Genomic DNA, 14,838 nt, shown 5'->3' with positions numbered 1-14,838 from the left:
CACTGAAGAGATTGTTCCTGTGTGGAACCGGCGCTTGCTACCTTTGAGGACTGTGCATCCTCCGGACGGTTAGGCGTCATGGTCTAGAGCGTCCAAGAGGATATTGTGGATTATTGAGTGACCGAGTCTATGAAGGTTTGGAAGTCACCTGAAGACTTACCACGAGTGATTGGGAGAAGTCTGTGTGATCTTAACTCAAGGAGAATATGGTGAGGATTGTGTGTCTAGGACTGTGTGTCCTTAGGTTTAAATACCTAGCCGCTCCAACCAGACGTATGACTGTCATAGAAGTTGGGACTGGTCTACAAAATCATCGTCTTCACCAAGCAACTGGTCCTATTTCCTCAACCCTTTCATTTCCTCATTCATGTGTTGATGAACTTGATAGTTATTGCTTGAAGACTTTGACTGAAGACTTTGTCTATTTCCTCGATCCTAATTCTTCAGTCACTTTGTCTTCATCCTGCTTATCCTATTTACACGCTACTTGTGCTCTGTGTATGTTTCATTTCATCATGATGATTGTGCTACTATTCTGTTATGCATGCATCTGAGTACTTATTCCACTGCTTGTAGTTCTTGACTTAGGAAAGTCCTCACTTTGAATTTCCTAAGTGGCGAATTTGTAATAATCGCCTATTCACCCCACTCTAGTCGACTTAACACACTTCCAATTGTTATCAGAGCAAGGTACTCCCTTGTTCTGTGTGATTTTGGTTTAAGCACCTGGAGTTATAGTTATGTTGACCACATGAATGAAGAAAGTGACATGCCCCATCTTTGACGGTCATGATTACCCCAAGTGGAGTGCCATGATGAGGAAGCACCTCATGGCAATGAACAACGAGCTGTGGACCGTCACTGAGATTGGTCTTACTGATCTATGCAAGACGGCGGATGCTGATGATATTGGCAAGTACACTCGACTTGATATCATGGCGAAGGACATCATCTGCTCCTGCCTATCCAGAAATCAGTTCAGTCTCATTATGCATCTCTGCAATGCGAAGCTTATCTGGGACCGAATCTCCTACGTCTATGAAGTTCATCGAACTTGTCATGATCCCTGGTTTGAGGATTTCAAGGAATCACTCAAAGCGATGACTTTCGAACCTAAACCATTATCTTCTGCACCATGCCTCATGGCAAAAGGTGCCAAGGTAACTGATTGTTCCTCATCTGAGTCTAGTGATGATGAATTTGATGATGATTTTGGACCCAGCTATTCCAAACTTGCTACTATTGCCACTAAACAACAAAAGGCTTTGGAAAAGGTTCAAAATATGCTAGACAAAAGCGATGACCTGTTTGGTGAGGAAATGGATCAAACTCAAACTTTGACTGAAAATCTTCAGAGACTTCAGACTAAGTTTGATAACCTTTAGAGTCATCATAACACTCTCTTAGCTGATCATGAGAAGCTTTCCTATGAATTTCTTCAAAGAAAGCAAGATCTTGAGAAGTTAAGGGTGAGTTAGGACTTAAGAAGGAACATGATTCATTGCTTGCTCAACAGATCAGTTCTGCTTAGGAAGAATTCATTCCACCATGTTTGAAATGCATTGAACATGAATTTGCTAATTCTTCACCTGAAAGTTCAAATGCTTCTATTGCTACAAATTCTTCAACTGTCTCTGTGGTCACAAATTCCTCATCTGAGGATACCACAAGTATCACTGACAATGCAAGGTTGAAGGAATTGTATGTGACAGGCATGTACAAAAGCCTCAAAGGGCATCAGGCTCTTTGTGATGTGCTTAAAAAGCAGATCCTCAACAGGAACCCTAGGAAAGAGGGTATTGCCTTTGAGAGGAACATCAATGATGATGGGACCTACTAGAAACCTGAGCAGTATCCTAAAACCTCATGGTTTGCTGCGAAAGGACCTCATGTAGATCCTTCCACTTTATCTGGCTTTACATGTGAATTTTCATATTCTTCTGATGAGTCATTTGACTCCAACTATAAACTGTTCAAAAATCAGAATGGTGAAGTTTTTGCTAGATATGTTGGAACTAACTGCAGGAATGGTCCCCCTATGAAGAAAATATGGGTTCCCAAAAGGTGCCTTGAAAGTCTTCAGGTGAATGTCATCATGACACCGCGTGTGAAGAATAGCAACCCCAGATCAAATTCTTCATATGGACAAAAGTCTTCATATGGATCCAAGTCCTCATATAGACCAAATTCCTCACGTGGATCAAATTCCTCATATGGATCCAAATCCTCATATGAACATCATCGTGCTAACACTTCTGTTTCGCAGGGAAGATCTAAGGATCATGAATATGTGCATTATTCTTCAAATCATTATGTTCATAAGTCCTCGAAGAATTTCTTTGCTTATTCAGACGCTTACTCTAACCCCTCTTCTATGAACCCGAAGTGGGCTGGCTTCTATGCCATCTTTCTCATATGGATCTCGAAGAATGATGAACTCTTTGCCACCCCTCCAGATGTGGGTGGTGAAGAAAAAGAACTAATCTCTTATGTTGGGTCAGGTCTCCAGACGAACTTGAACGTCCGATGAATTTGCTGGAGACCTGAATATGCTTGAAAGGACGCAAGCTAATCATGAAGAAATGAATATTCATTTCTCACATCCTCATACTACTATATTTGTTGTATTGCTTGATGAAATCCAATCTAATGAATTTGATATCATATTCTTCACTGATGAAGTATATCAGTTCGTAAGTTGCACTAATTCATCTGTGGGATGATCAACCCAAAGCTACTGAGTGGGTCCTCGATAGTGGATGTAAAAATAACATGACCAGTGACAAGAGCTTATTGATGGACACTGCTTTATCTCCATCGCATCTGAAGCTTATCACCTACGTCGACAAAGGCAAAAGCAAGGTATTGGGTCTAGATAGGGTTGCGATCTCAAAGGATTGACACACAGACAAATTCATGTTTGTCGAGTCCTTAGGATTCAACCTCATGTCTGTCTCAATGCTTTGTGATCTTGATATGGCTATTGTCTTTGCAAATACCGTTGCATTGTGCTCATGGAATCTGACAATTCCAAAGTCTTCAAAGGCTTTAGGATAGGAGACTTGTATATTGTTGATTTCTCTGCAGGACCATAGCCTGCCACATGTCTACTTGCAAAAGCTTCAAAAGACTGGTTATGGCATCGACGACTGGATCATGCTGGCATGAGGAACTTACGCACTATCGCTAAGAAGAAGCACGTCATTGGCATCGAGGGTGTCAAATTCCTCAAGGACCATCTGTGTCGAGCTTGTGAAGCTGGAAAGATGACAAGAGCCAAGCATCCCTCGAAGACTAGCATGACTACCACTCATCCATTTGAATTACTTCACATGGATCTCATTGGCCCTACTCATTATGCCACGCTAACAAATGCAACATCTCTATATGGCTTTGTTATTGTGGATGACTATTCACGTTACACCTGGGTGCATATCATCACTTACAAAACTGAAGTGCAGGAAGTTTTGAGATGATATTCTTCAAGGGCTTCGACGAATTTCGGTGTGAAGATCAAGCACATTAGGAGTGACAATGGAACCGAGTTCAAGAATACTGGTCTTGATGACTATCCTGATGATCTTGATATTAGTCACAAGTTACCTGCCCCTTATACTCCTCAGCAGAATGGCGTCGTGGAGTGCAAGAATAGGACTCTCGTTGAGATGGCTTGCACTATGCTTGATGAATACAAACACCTCCTCGCTTCTGGCCTGAGGTAATTAATACTGCATGCCACATCATCAATAGGGTATATCTTCATAGATTCTTCAAGAAGACCTCGTATGAACTCCACACTGACAAGAAACCCAACGTGAGTTATTTCAAAGTCTTCGGTGCTAAATGCTGGATTAGAGATCCTCATCACAACTCTAAATTTGCACCAAAAGCACATGAATGTTTTATGCTTGGTTACGGAAAGGACTCTGATACGTCTCCAACGTATCTATAATTTTTTATTGTTCCATGCTATTATATTACCCCTTTTAGATGTTTATGGGCTTTATTTTACACATTTATATCATTTTTGGGACTAACCTACTAACCGGAGGCCCAACCCATATTGCTGTTTTTTTTGCCTATTTCAGTATTTCGAAGAAAAGGAATATCAAACGGAGTCCAAACGGAATGAAACCTTTGGGAGCGTGATTTTTGGAACGAACGTGATCTGGAGAGCTTGGAGTGCAAGTCAAGAAGCTCCCACGGACCCCACAAGATAGGGGGCCGTGCCCCCTATAGGTCGCGCCCCCCTGTCTTGTGGGCCCCTTGGGCGGCCACCAACATACTTCTTCCTCCTATATATACCTACGTACCACAAAAACATACAGGAGCACCACGAAACACAATTTCCACCGCCGTAACCTTCTGTATCCGTGAGATCCCATCTTGGAGCCTTCGCCGGCACTCTTCCGGAGGGGGAATCGACCATGGAGGGCTTCTACATCAACATCCTTGCCCCTCCGATGAGTTGTGAGTAGTTTACCACAGACCTACAGGTCCATAGATATTAGCTAGATGGCTTCATCTCTCTTTTTGGATCTCAATACAATGTTCTCCCCCTCTCTTGTGGAGATCTATTCGATGTAATCTCTTTTTGCGGTGTGTTTGTCGAGATCCGATGAATTGTGGGTTTATGATCAAGTTTATCTATGAATAATATTTGAATCTTCTTTGAATTCTTTTATGTATGATTGAGTTATCTTTGCAAGTCTCTTCGAATTATCAGTTTGGTTTGGCCTACTAGATTGGTCTTTCTTGCCATGGGAGAAGTGCTTAGCTTTGGGTTCAATCTTGCGGTGTTCTTACCCAGTGACAGAAAGGGTTGCAAGACACGTATTGTATTGTTGCCATCGAGGATAACAAGATGGGGTTTACATCATATTGCATGAGTTTATCCCTCTACATCATGTCATCTTGCTTAATGCGTTACTCTGTTCTTATGAACTTAATACTCTAGATGCAGGCAGGAGTCGGTCGATGTGTGGAGTAATAGTAGTAGATGCAGGCAGGAGTCGGTCTACTTGTTATGGACGTGATGCCTATATACATGATCATGCCTAGATAATCTCATAACTATGCGCTTTTCTATAAATTGCTCGACAGTAATTTGTCCACCCACCGTAATACTTATGCTATCTCGAGAGAAGCCTCTAGTGAAACCTATGGCCCCCGGGTCTATCTCTTATCATATTTGCTTTCAATCTACTTTATTTGCATCTTTAATTTTTGCATCTATATTATAAAATACCAAAAATATATTTATCTTATCTTACTATCTCTATCAGATCTCACTTTTGCAAGTGGCCGTGAAGTGATTGACAACCCCTTTATTGCGTTGGTTGCGAGTTCTCAGTTTGTTTGTGTAGGTGCGTGGGACTTTTTAGGAGCCTCCTACTGGATTGATACCTTGGTTCTCAAAACTGAGGGAAATACTTACGCTACACTTGCTGCATCACCCTCTCCTCTTCGGGGAAAACCAACGCTAGCTCAAGACATAGCAAGAAGGATTTCTGGCGCCGTTGCCGGGGAGGTCTTCGCTCAAGTCAAGACATACCAAGTACCCATCACAAACCCATCTCCCTCGCATTTACATTATTTGACATTTGCCTCTCATTTTCCTCTCCCCCACTTCACCCTTGCCGTTTTATTCGCCCTCTCTTTCCCAATCTCCTCCTCTCTTTTTGCTTACCGTTTTTCTGTCTGCTTGTGTGTTGGATTACTTGTTGCCATGGTGCAAGATAATACCAAATTGTGTGATTTCTCGAATACCAATAATAATGATTTCCTTATTACTCCGATTGCTCCTCTTAATGATGTTGAGTCTTGTGAAATCAATGCTGCTTTGCTGAATCTTGTTATGAAAGATCAATTCGCCGGCCTTCCTAGTGAAGATGCCGCTACTCATCTAAACAATTTTGTTGATTTGTGTGATATGCAAAAGAAGAAAGATATGGATAACAATATTGTCAAACTGAAGTTATTTCCGTTTTCACTTAGAGATCGTGCTAAAATTTGGTTTTCGTCTTTGCCTAAAATAGTATTGATTCTTGGAACAAGTGCAAAGATGCTTTTATCTCTAAGTATTTCCCTCCCGCTAAGATTATCACTCTTAGGAATGATATCATGAATTTTAAACAACTTGATCATGAGCATGTTACCCAATCTCGGGAAAGAATGAAATTGATGCTTCACAATTGCCCTACTCATGGTTTGAATTTATGGATGATCATACAAAAATTTTATGCCAGTTTGAACTTTGCTTCTAGAAATCTTTTAGATTCGGCCGCGGGAGGCACGTTTATGGAAATCACGTTAGGAGATGCTAAAACTTCTTAATAATATTATGGCTAATTATTCTCAATGGCACACCGAAAGATCTTCTAGTAAAAAAGTGCATGCCATAGAAGAAATCAATGTTTTGAGTGGAAAGATGGATGAACTTATGAAGATGTTTGCTACTAAAAATACTCCTCTTGATCCTAATGATATGCCTTTGTCTTCCTTGATTGAGAATAATAATGAATCTATGGATGTAAATTTTGTTGGTAGGAATAGTTTTGGAAACAATGCTTATAGAGGAAATTTTAATGCTAGACCGTTCCCTAGTAATTCCTCTAATAATTATGGAAATTCCTACAATAATTCTTATGGTAATTTTAATAAGATGCCCTCTGATTTTGAGAATAGTGTGAAAGAATTCATGATTTCTCAAAAGAATTTTAATGCTTTGCTTGAAGAAAAATTGCTCAAAGTTGATGATTTGGCTAGGAACGTTGATAGACTTTCACTTGACGTTGATTCTCTTAAAATTAGATCTTCCCCTCCCAAGCATGATATCAATGGGTCTCTCAAAGTAATGAGAATTTCCATTGACGAGTGCAAGGAAAGAACCGCTAGATTGCATGCTAAAAAAGAAAGCTTTATAAAAGCGTGTTCTTCTAGTTTCCGTGAAAATAATGATGAGGATCTTAAAGTTATTAATGCGTCTCCAATTAGATCTATGTTTTTCAATATGAATTTTTATGATTATGGGACTGATGATGAATCAACTTTGCTTAAAAGGTGTCCCAAGAATTCGGAGTCTTTAGATCTTAATGCTAAATTTGGTAAGAGTGAGATTGGAGAATCCTCAACTTCTAATAATGTTGAACCCACTATCTCGGATTTCAAGGAATTTGACTATGATAATTGCTCTTTAAAAGGTTGTATTTCCTTGTTGCAATCTGTTGTTAATTCTCCTCATGCTTATAGTCAAAACAAAGCTTTTACCAAACATATTGGTGATGCCTTGACGCAATCTTATGATGAAAAACTTAATTTGGAAGTTTCTATACCTAGAAAACTTAATGATGAGTGGGAACCTACTATAAAGATTAGAATTAAAGATTATGGGTGTTTTGCTTTGTGTGATTTGGGTGCTAGTGTTTCCACAATTCCGAAAACTTTATGTGATATTCTAGGTTTCCATGATCTTGAAGATTGCTCTTTAAATTTGCACCTTGCGGATTCCACCATTAAAAATCCTATGGGAAGGATTAATGATGTTCTTATTGTTGCAAATAGAAATTTGGTGCACGTAGATTTTATTGTTCTTGATATAGATTGCAATCTTTCTTGCCCTATTATTCTTGGTAGACCTTTCCTTAGAACGATTGGTGCGATTATTGATATGAAGGAAGGGAACATTAGATTCCAATTTCCCTTAAAGAAAGGCATGGAGCACTTTTCAAGAAAGAAAGTCAAATTACCTTATGAATCTATCATGCGTGCTACTTATGAATTTAGTGCCAAAGATGGCACTCGTTAGATCTATCTTCGCTTTTATGCCTAGCAAGGGGCGTTAAACGATAGCGCTAGTTGGGAGGCAACCCAATTTTTTTTATGTTTTTTTGTTTTTGCTCCTGTTTAGGAATAAATCTTTCATCTACTTGCTGTTTAGATGTGTGTTTATCTTTTAGTTAGTGTTTGTGGCAAGTAGAACCTATAGGATAACCTATGATGATAGTTGATTTGATTCTGGTAAAAAACAGAAACTTTGCGCTCACGAGAAAAAATTCAATAAATCACAGAAACGTGATTTTGCATTGATTCTTTTTGCTTCTGATCAATAAACAAATTTTCCAGTACTTCCTATTTTGGTAGGAGTTTTAGAGTTCCAGAAGTTTGCGTTAGTTACAGATTGCTACAGACTGTTCTGTTTTTGACAGATTCTGTTTTTCGTGTGTTGTTTGCTTATTTCAATGCATCTATGGCTAGTAAATTAGTTTATAAACCATAAGGGAGTTGGAATACAGTAGGTTTAACAACAAAATAAATAAATAATGAGTTCATTGCAGTACTTTATGTGGTGGTTTTGTTTTCTTTCACTAACGGAGCTTATAAGATTTCCTATTGAGTTTTGTGTTGTGAAGTTTTCAAGTTTTGGGTAAAGCTTTTATGGACTATGGAATAAAGGGTGGCAAGATCCTAAGATTGGGGATTCCCAAGGCACCCCAAGATATTCAAGAATAGCCAAAAGCCTAAGCTTGGGGATGCCCCGGGAAGGCATCCCCTCTTTCGTCTTCGTTCATTGGTAACTTTACTTGGAGCTATATTTTTATTCGCCACATGATATGTGTTTTGCTTGGAGCGTCGTGTATTATATTAGTCCTTGATTTTTAGTTTACCACAATCATCCTTGCTGTACACACCTTTTTGGAGAAGCCTATTTTATTAGAATTTGCTAGAATACTCTATGTGCTTCACTTATATCTTTTGAGCTTGATAGTTTTTGCTCTAGTACTTCACTTATATCTTTTAGAGCACGGTGGTGGCTTGATTTTATAAAAAATGCTAGTCTCTCATGATTCACTTATATTATTTTGAGAGTCTTTTAGAACAGCATGGTATTTTCTTTGGTTACAGATTTGGTCCTAGAATGATGAGCATCCAAGTTGGGTATAATAAAAACTATCATAGAAATTGAATTGGATGCTATGATCAATTTGTTGCTTGATAATTGTTTTGAGATATAAAGGTAGTAATGTTAGGGTCATGCTAGTGGATAATTATGAAATTGAGAAATACTTTTGTTGAAGTTGGCAAGTCCCATAGCATGCACGTATGGTAAAAGTTGTGTGACAAATTTGTTGCATGAGGTGCTCTTTTGAGTGTCTTCCTTATGAGTGGCAGTCAGGGACGAGCGATGAAATTTTTTCCTACCAATCTATCCCTCTTGGGGCATGCGTAGTAGTACTTTGCTTCGAGGGAAAAGTAGACTTTTGCAATAAGTATATGAGTTCTTTTTTGACTAATGCGAGTCCATGGACATATGCACACTTATCCTTTTACTTTGCTAGCCTTTATTATTACCGCGCAACTCTCGCCGGTATTGAAACCTTTATTTACCTTCCTCAAAACAGCCACTATACCTACCTATTATGGCATTTCCATAGCCATTCTGAGATATATTGCCATGCAACTTCCCACCGTTCCGTTTATTATGACACGTTTCATGATTGTCATATTGCTCTTTGCATGATCATGTAGTTGACATCGTATTTGTGGCAAAGCCACCTTCATAATCTTCACACATGTCGCTCTTGATTCATTGCATATCCTGGTACACCGCCGGAGGTATTCACATAGAGTCATATCTTGTTCTAGCTTTGAGTTGTAGTTTTTGAGTTGTAAATCCATAAAAGTGTGATGATCTTCATTATTAGAGCATTATCCTAGTGAGGAAAGGATGATGAAGACTATGATTCCCCCACAAGTCGGGATGAGGCTTCAGACTTTATAAAAATAAAAGAGGCCAAAGATGCCCACCAAAAAGAAAATAAAAAGGAAAAAGAAAAAAAAAGGAAAAAAAGAAAAGGAAAAAAAGGAAGAAGAAAAAAAAGAGAAAAAAAGAGAGAAAAAGAGAGAAGGGACAATTGCTACTATCTATTTTTCCACACTTGTGCTTCAAAATAGCACCATGATCTTCATGACAGAGAGTCTCATATGTTGTCACTTTCATATACTAGTGGGAATTTTTCATTATAGAACTTGGCTTGTATATTCCAATGATGGGCTTCCTCAAAGTGCCCTAGGTCTTCGTGAGCAAGCAAGGTTGATGCACACCCACTTAGTTTCTTTTGTTGAGCTTTCATATATTTATAGCTCTAGTGCATCCGTTGCATGGCAATCCCTACTCACTCACATTGATATCTATTAATGGGCATCTCCTTACAGCCCGTTAATACACCTAGTTGATGTGAAACTATCTTCTCCCTTCTTGTCCTCACAACCACCATATACCACCATAGTGCTATGTCCATGGCTTGCGCTCATGTATTGCGTAAGAGTTGAAAAAGCTGAAGCGCGTCAAAAAGTATGAACCAATTACTCGGCTCGTCATCGGGGTTGTACATGATGGGAGTATTTTGTGTAATGAAAATGAAGCATGGACTAACTATATGATTTTGTAGGGATAAGCTTTCTTTGGCTATGCTATTTTGATAGGACATGATTATTTGTTAGTATGCTTTGAAGCATTATTATTTTTATGTTTTCCAAGCTTTTATCTTGAATCATTTGGATCTGAACATTCATGCCACATAAAAGAAAATTACATTATGAATTATGCTACGTAGCATTCCACATCAAAAATTCTCTTTTTATCATTTACCTACTCGAGGACGAGTAGGAATTAAGCTTGGGGATGCTTGATACGTCTCCAATGTATCTATAATTTTTGATTGTTCCATGCTATTATATTACCCCTTTTGGATGTTTATGGGCTTTATTTTACACATTTATATCATTTTTGGGACTAACCTACTAACTAGAGGCCCAGCCCATATTGCTGTTTTTCCCTATTTCAGTATTTCGAAGAAAAGGAATATCAAACGGAGTCCAAACGGAATGAAACTTTCGGGAGCGTGATTTTTGGAACGAACGTGATTCGGAGAGCTTCGAGTGCAAGTCAAGAAGCTCCCAAGGACCCCACGAGATAGGGGGCCGCCCCCCCTGTAGGGCGCGCCCCTGTCTCGTGGGCCCCTCGGGCGGCCATCGACGTACTTCTTCCCCCTATATATACCTACGTACCCCGAAAACATCCAGGAGCACCACAAAACACAATTGCCACCGCCGTAACCTTCCGTATCCGCGAGATCCCATCTTGGAGCCTTCGCCGGCACTCTGCCGGAGGGGGAATCGAGCACGGAGGGCTTCTACATCAACATCCTTGCCCCTTCGATGAGTTGTGAGTAGTTTACCACAGACCTACGGGTCCATAGTTATTAGCTAGATGGCTTGTTCTCTCTTTTTGGATCTCAATACAATGTTCTCCCCCTCTCTTGTGGACATCTATTCGATGTAATCTCTTTTTGCAGTGTGTTTGTCGAGATCCGATGAATTGTGGGTTTATGATCAAGTTTATCTATGAATAATATTTGAATCTTCTCTGAATTCTTATATGTATGATTGAGTTATCTTTGCAAGTCTCTTCGAATTATCAGTTTGGTTTAGCCTACTAGATTGGTATTTCTTGCCATGGGAGAAGTGCTTAGCTTTGGGTTCAATCTTGCGGTGTTCTTACCCAGCGACAGAAAGGGTTGCAAGACACGTATTGAATTGTTGCCATCGAGGATAACAAGATGGGGTTTCCATCATATTGCATGAGTTTATCCCTCTACATCATGTCATCTTGCTTAATGCGTTACTCTGTTCTTATGAACTTAATACTCTAGATGCAGGCAGGAGTCGGTCGATGTGTGGAGTAATAGTAGTTGATGCAGGCAGGAGTCGGTCTACTTGTTATGGACGTGATGCCTATATATACATGATCATGCCTAGATAATCTCATAACTATGCGATTTTCTATCAATTGCTCGACAGTAATTTGTTCACCCACCGTAATACTTATGCTATCTCGAGAGAAGCCTCTAGTGAAACCTATGGCCCCCAGGTCTATCTCTTATCATATTTGCTTTCAATCTACTTTATTTGCATCTTTACTTTTTGCATCTATATTATAAAATACCAAAAATATATTTATCTTATCTTACTATCTCTATCATATCTCACTTTCGCAAGTGGCCGTGAAGGGATTGACAATCCCTTTATTGCGCTGGTTGCGAGTTCTTAGTTTGTTTGTGTAGGTGCGTGGGACTTTTGAGGAGCCTCCTACTGGATTGATACCTTGGTTCTCAAAACTAAGGGAAATACTTATGCTACACTTGCTGCATAACCCTCTCCTCTTCGGGCAAAACCAACGCTGGCTCAAGACGTAGCAGACTCGCACACCTACGGAGTCTTCAACACCTTTCACCACAAGGTTGTTGAAACTATAGATGTGCAGTTCGATGAAACTAACGGCTCGCAAAGAGAGCACCTACCTCCTATTCTAGATGAAATGTCCCGTGAAGAATCCATTAAGTTCAAGGCTACTAAGGATGTCATTCCCACCGAAGAATCTACTGAAGAAGTCATTCCAGAACGTGAAGAGCATCATGCTGGTGCACCTGATGAAAATGGCTCTGAAGAAAATGCTGAGCCCAATCAACATCGTTAACCTGCTCACCCTCGCGTTGCAAATGAAGTGCAGATCGAGAAAAATCATCAACAACATCAACGCACCAGGTCCTGCCACACACTCAAGGGACCTTTGCTTTTGTCTCTACCACAGAGCCCGCCAAAGTTGATGAGGCATTTTTGGAGCCTGAGTGGATTCAAGCGATGCAGGAGGAATTACATCAATTCGAGCTCAACAATGTCTGGGAACTTGTCAAGCGACCAGACCCACGCAAGCACACTATCATCGGCACCAAATGGATCTACCACAACAATCAAGATGAAAATGGCCTTGTGGTGAGGAATAAGGTTCGTCTTATAGCTCAAGGCTACACATAGGTTGAAGGAATTGATTTCGATGAAACTTTTGCACCTGTTTCTAGACTTGAGGCAATTTGCATATTGCTTGCTTATGCTAACCATCATAATATCATCTTATATCAAATGAATGTGAAAAGTGCATTCCTCAATGATAAGCTTGAGGAAGAAGTATATGTTGCTCAAACCCCAGGTTTTGAAGATCCTAAGCACCCTGACAAAGTCTTTAGACGCAATAAGGCCCTCTATGGCCTCAAGAAGGCCCTCGAGCATGGTATGATACTTTGAAGGAATTACTCATGAAGAAAGGCTTCAAACCCGGTTCATTTGACCCAACTCTTTTCACCAAAACCTATGATGATGAATTATTTGTGTGCCAAATATATGTTGATGACATTATCTTTGGCTGTACTAACCAACATTACAGTGACGAATTTGCCTAAATGATGAGTGAGGAATATCAATTATGTATGATGGGAGAACTGAAATTCTCCTTAGGTCTTATAATTCGTCAACAGTGAAAGGACATCTTCATATCTCAAGAGAAATACATCAAGGATGTGTTGAAGAAATTCGTCATGCAAGATTGTAAAGGCATCAAAAACCCTATGCCCACAAATGGCCATCTATGCACTGATGAAAATGGTATAGACCTCGATCAAAAGGTACACCGCTCCATGATTGGCTCTTTATTGTATCTATGTGCATCTAGGCCAGATATATGCATAGTGTTTGCATATGTGCCCGTTTACAAGCTACACCGAAGGAATCACACCATAAGGCTGTGAAGCATATTCTTCGATATCAAGCTCACACTCCAACACTTGGATTGTGGTATCCCAAGGGATCGGCTTTTGATCTCATTGGATATTCTGACTCTAACTATGTGGGTGATCTAGTGGATCGCAAGTCAACATCAGGCGCATGCCATTTCCTTGGACGATTGTCACGCCTGATATGCGACCCTATCCAAAAGGAACTCGAAGGTCCCACCAAGGATAGACCCGCATATTGAAACGCTTTTGCAAGCTGGATATCATTACATCAACATTACATAATAGATGGGGATACATACAAGAGGCATACAATGCCACACGAATACAACATCATCATACACAAGAACATCATCCGACTACGGATGAAACACAAACAGAAACTCAAACGACATCCACCCTGCTAGCCCAGGCTGTCGACCTGGAACCTATCCCCTGATCGAAGAAGTAGAAGAAGAACTCCAAAACAAGCAAACATCGCTCTCGCATCATGATCATCGCATAACATGTACCTGCAATTGTTGTTGTAGTAATTTGTGAGCCACGAGGACTCAGCAATCCCATTACCATGTGTATCAAGACTAGCAAAGCTTAATGGATAAGGAAGGGGTAAAGTGGTGAGGTTGCAGAAGCGACTAAGCATATATGGTGGCTAACATACGCAAATAAGAGCGAGAAGAGAGCAAATGGAATGGTCGTGAAGCTAGCAATGATCAAGAAGCGATCCTGAACTCCTACTTACGTCAAACATAACCCAAAACCGTGTTCACTTCCCAGACTCTGCCGAAAAGAGACCATCACGGCTACACACGCGGTTGATGCGTTTTAATTCGGATCTGGTGTCAAGTTATCTACAACCGGACATTAACAAATTCCCATCTGCCACATAACCGCGGGCACGGCTCTCAAAAGTTTATACCCTGCAGGGGTGTCCCAACTTAGCCCATGATAAGCTCTCGCGATCAACGAAGGATATTCCTTCTCCCAGGAAGACCCAATCAGTCTCGGAATCCTGGTTACAAGACATTTCGACAATGGTAAAACAAGACCAGCAAAGCCGCCCGATGCGCCGACAATCCTGATAGGAGCTGCACATATCTCGTTCTCAGGGCAACACCGGATGAGACATCCTACAAGTAAAACCAGACCTCGAGTTTCCCCGAGGGGATCCCGCAGTCTACTCGGTTCAGACCAACACTTAGACAAGCAT

The sequence above is a fragment of the Triticum dicoccoides genome, chromosome 2B, assembly GCF_002162155.2.
Source record: "Triticum dicoccoides isolate Atlit2015 ecotype Zavitan chromosome 2B, WEW_v2.0, whole genome shotgun sequence".
Classification (NCBI taxonomy): Eukaryota; Viridiplantae; Streptophyta; class Magnoliopsida; order Poales; family Poaceae; genus Triticum; species Triticum dicoccoides.
This window is presented reverse-complemented; position numbering follows the sequence as displayed.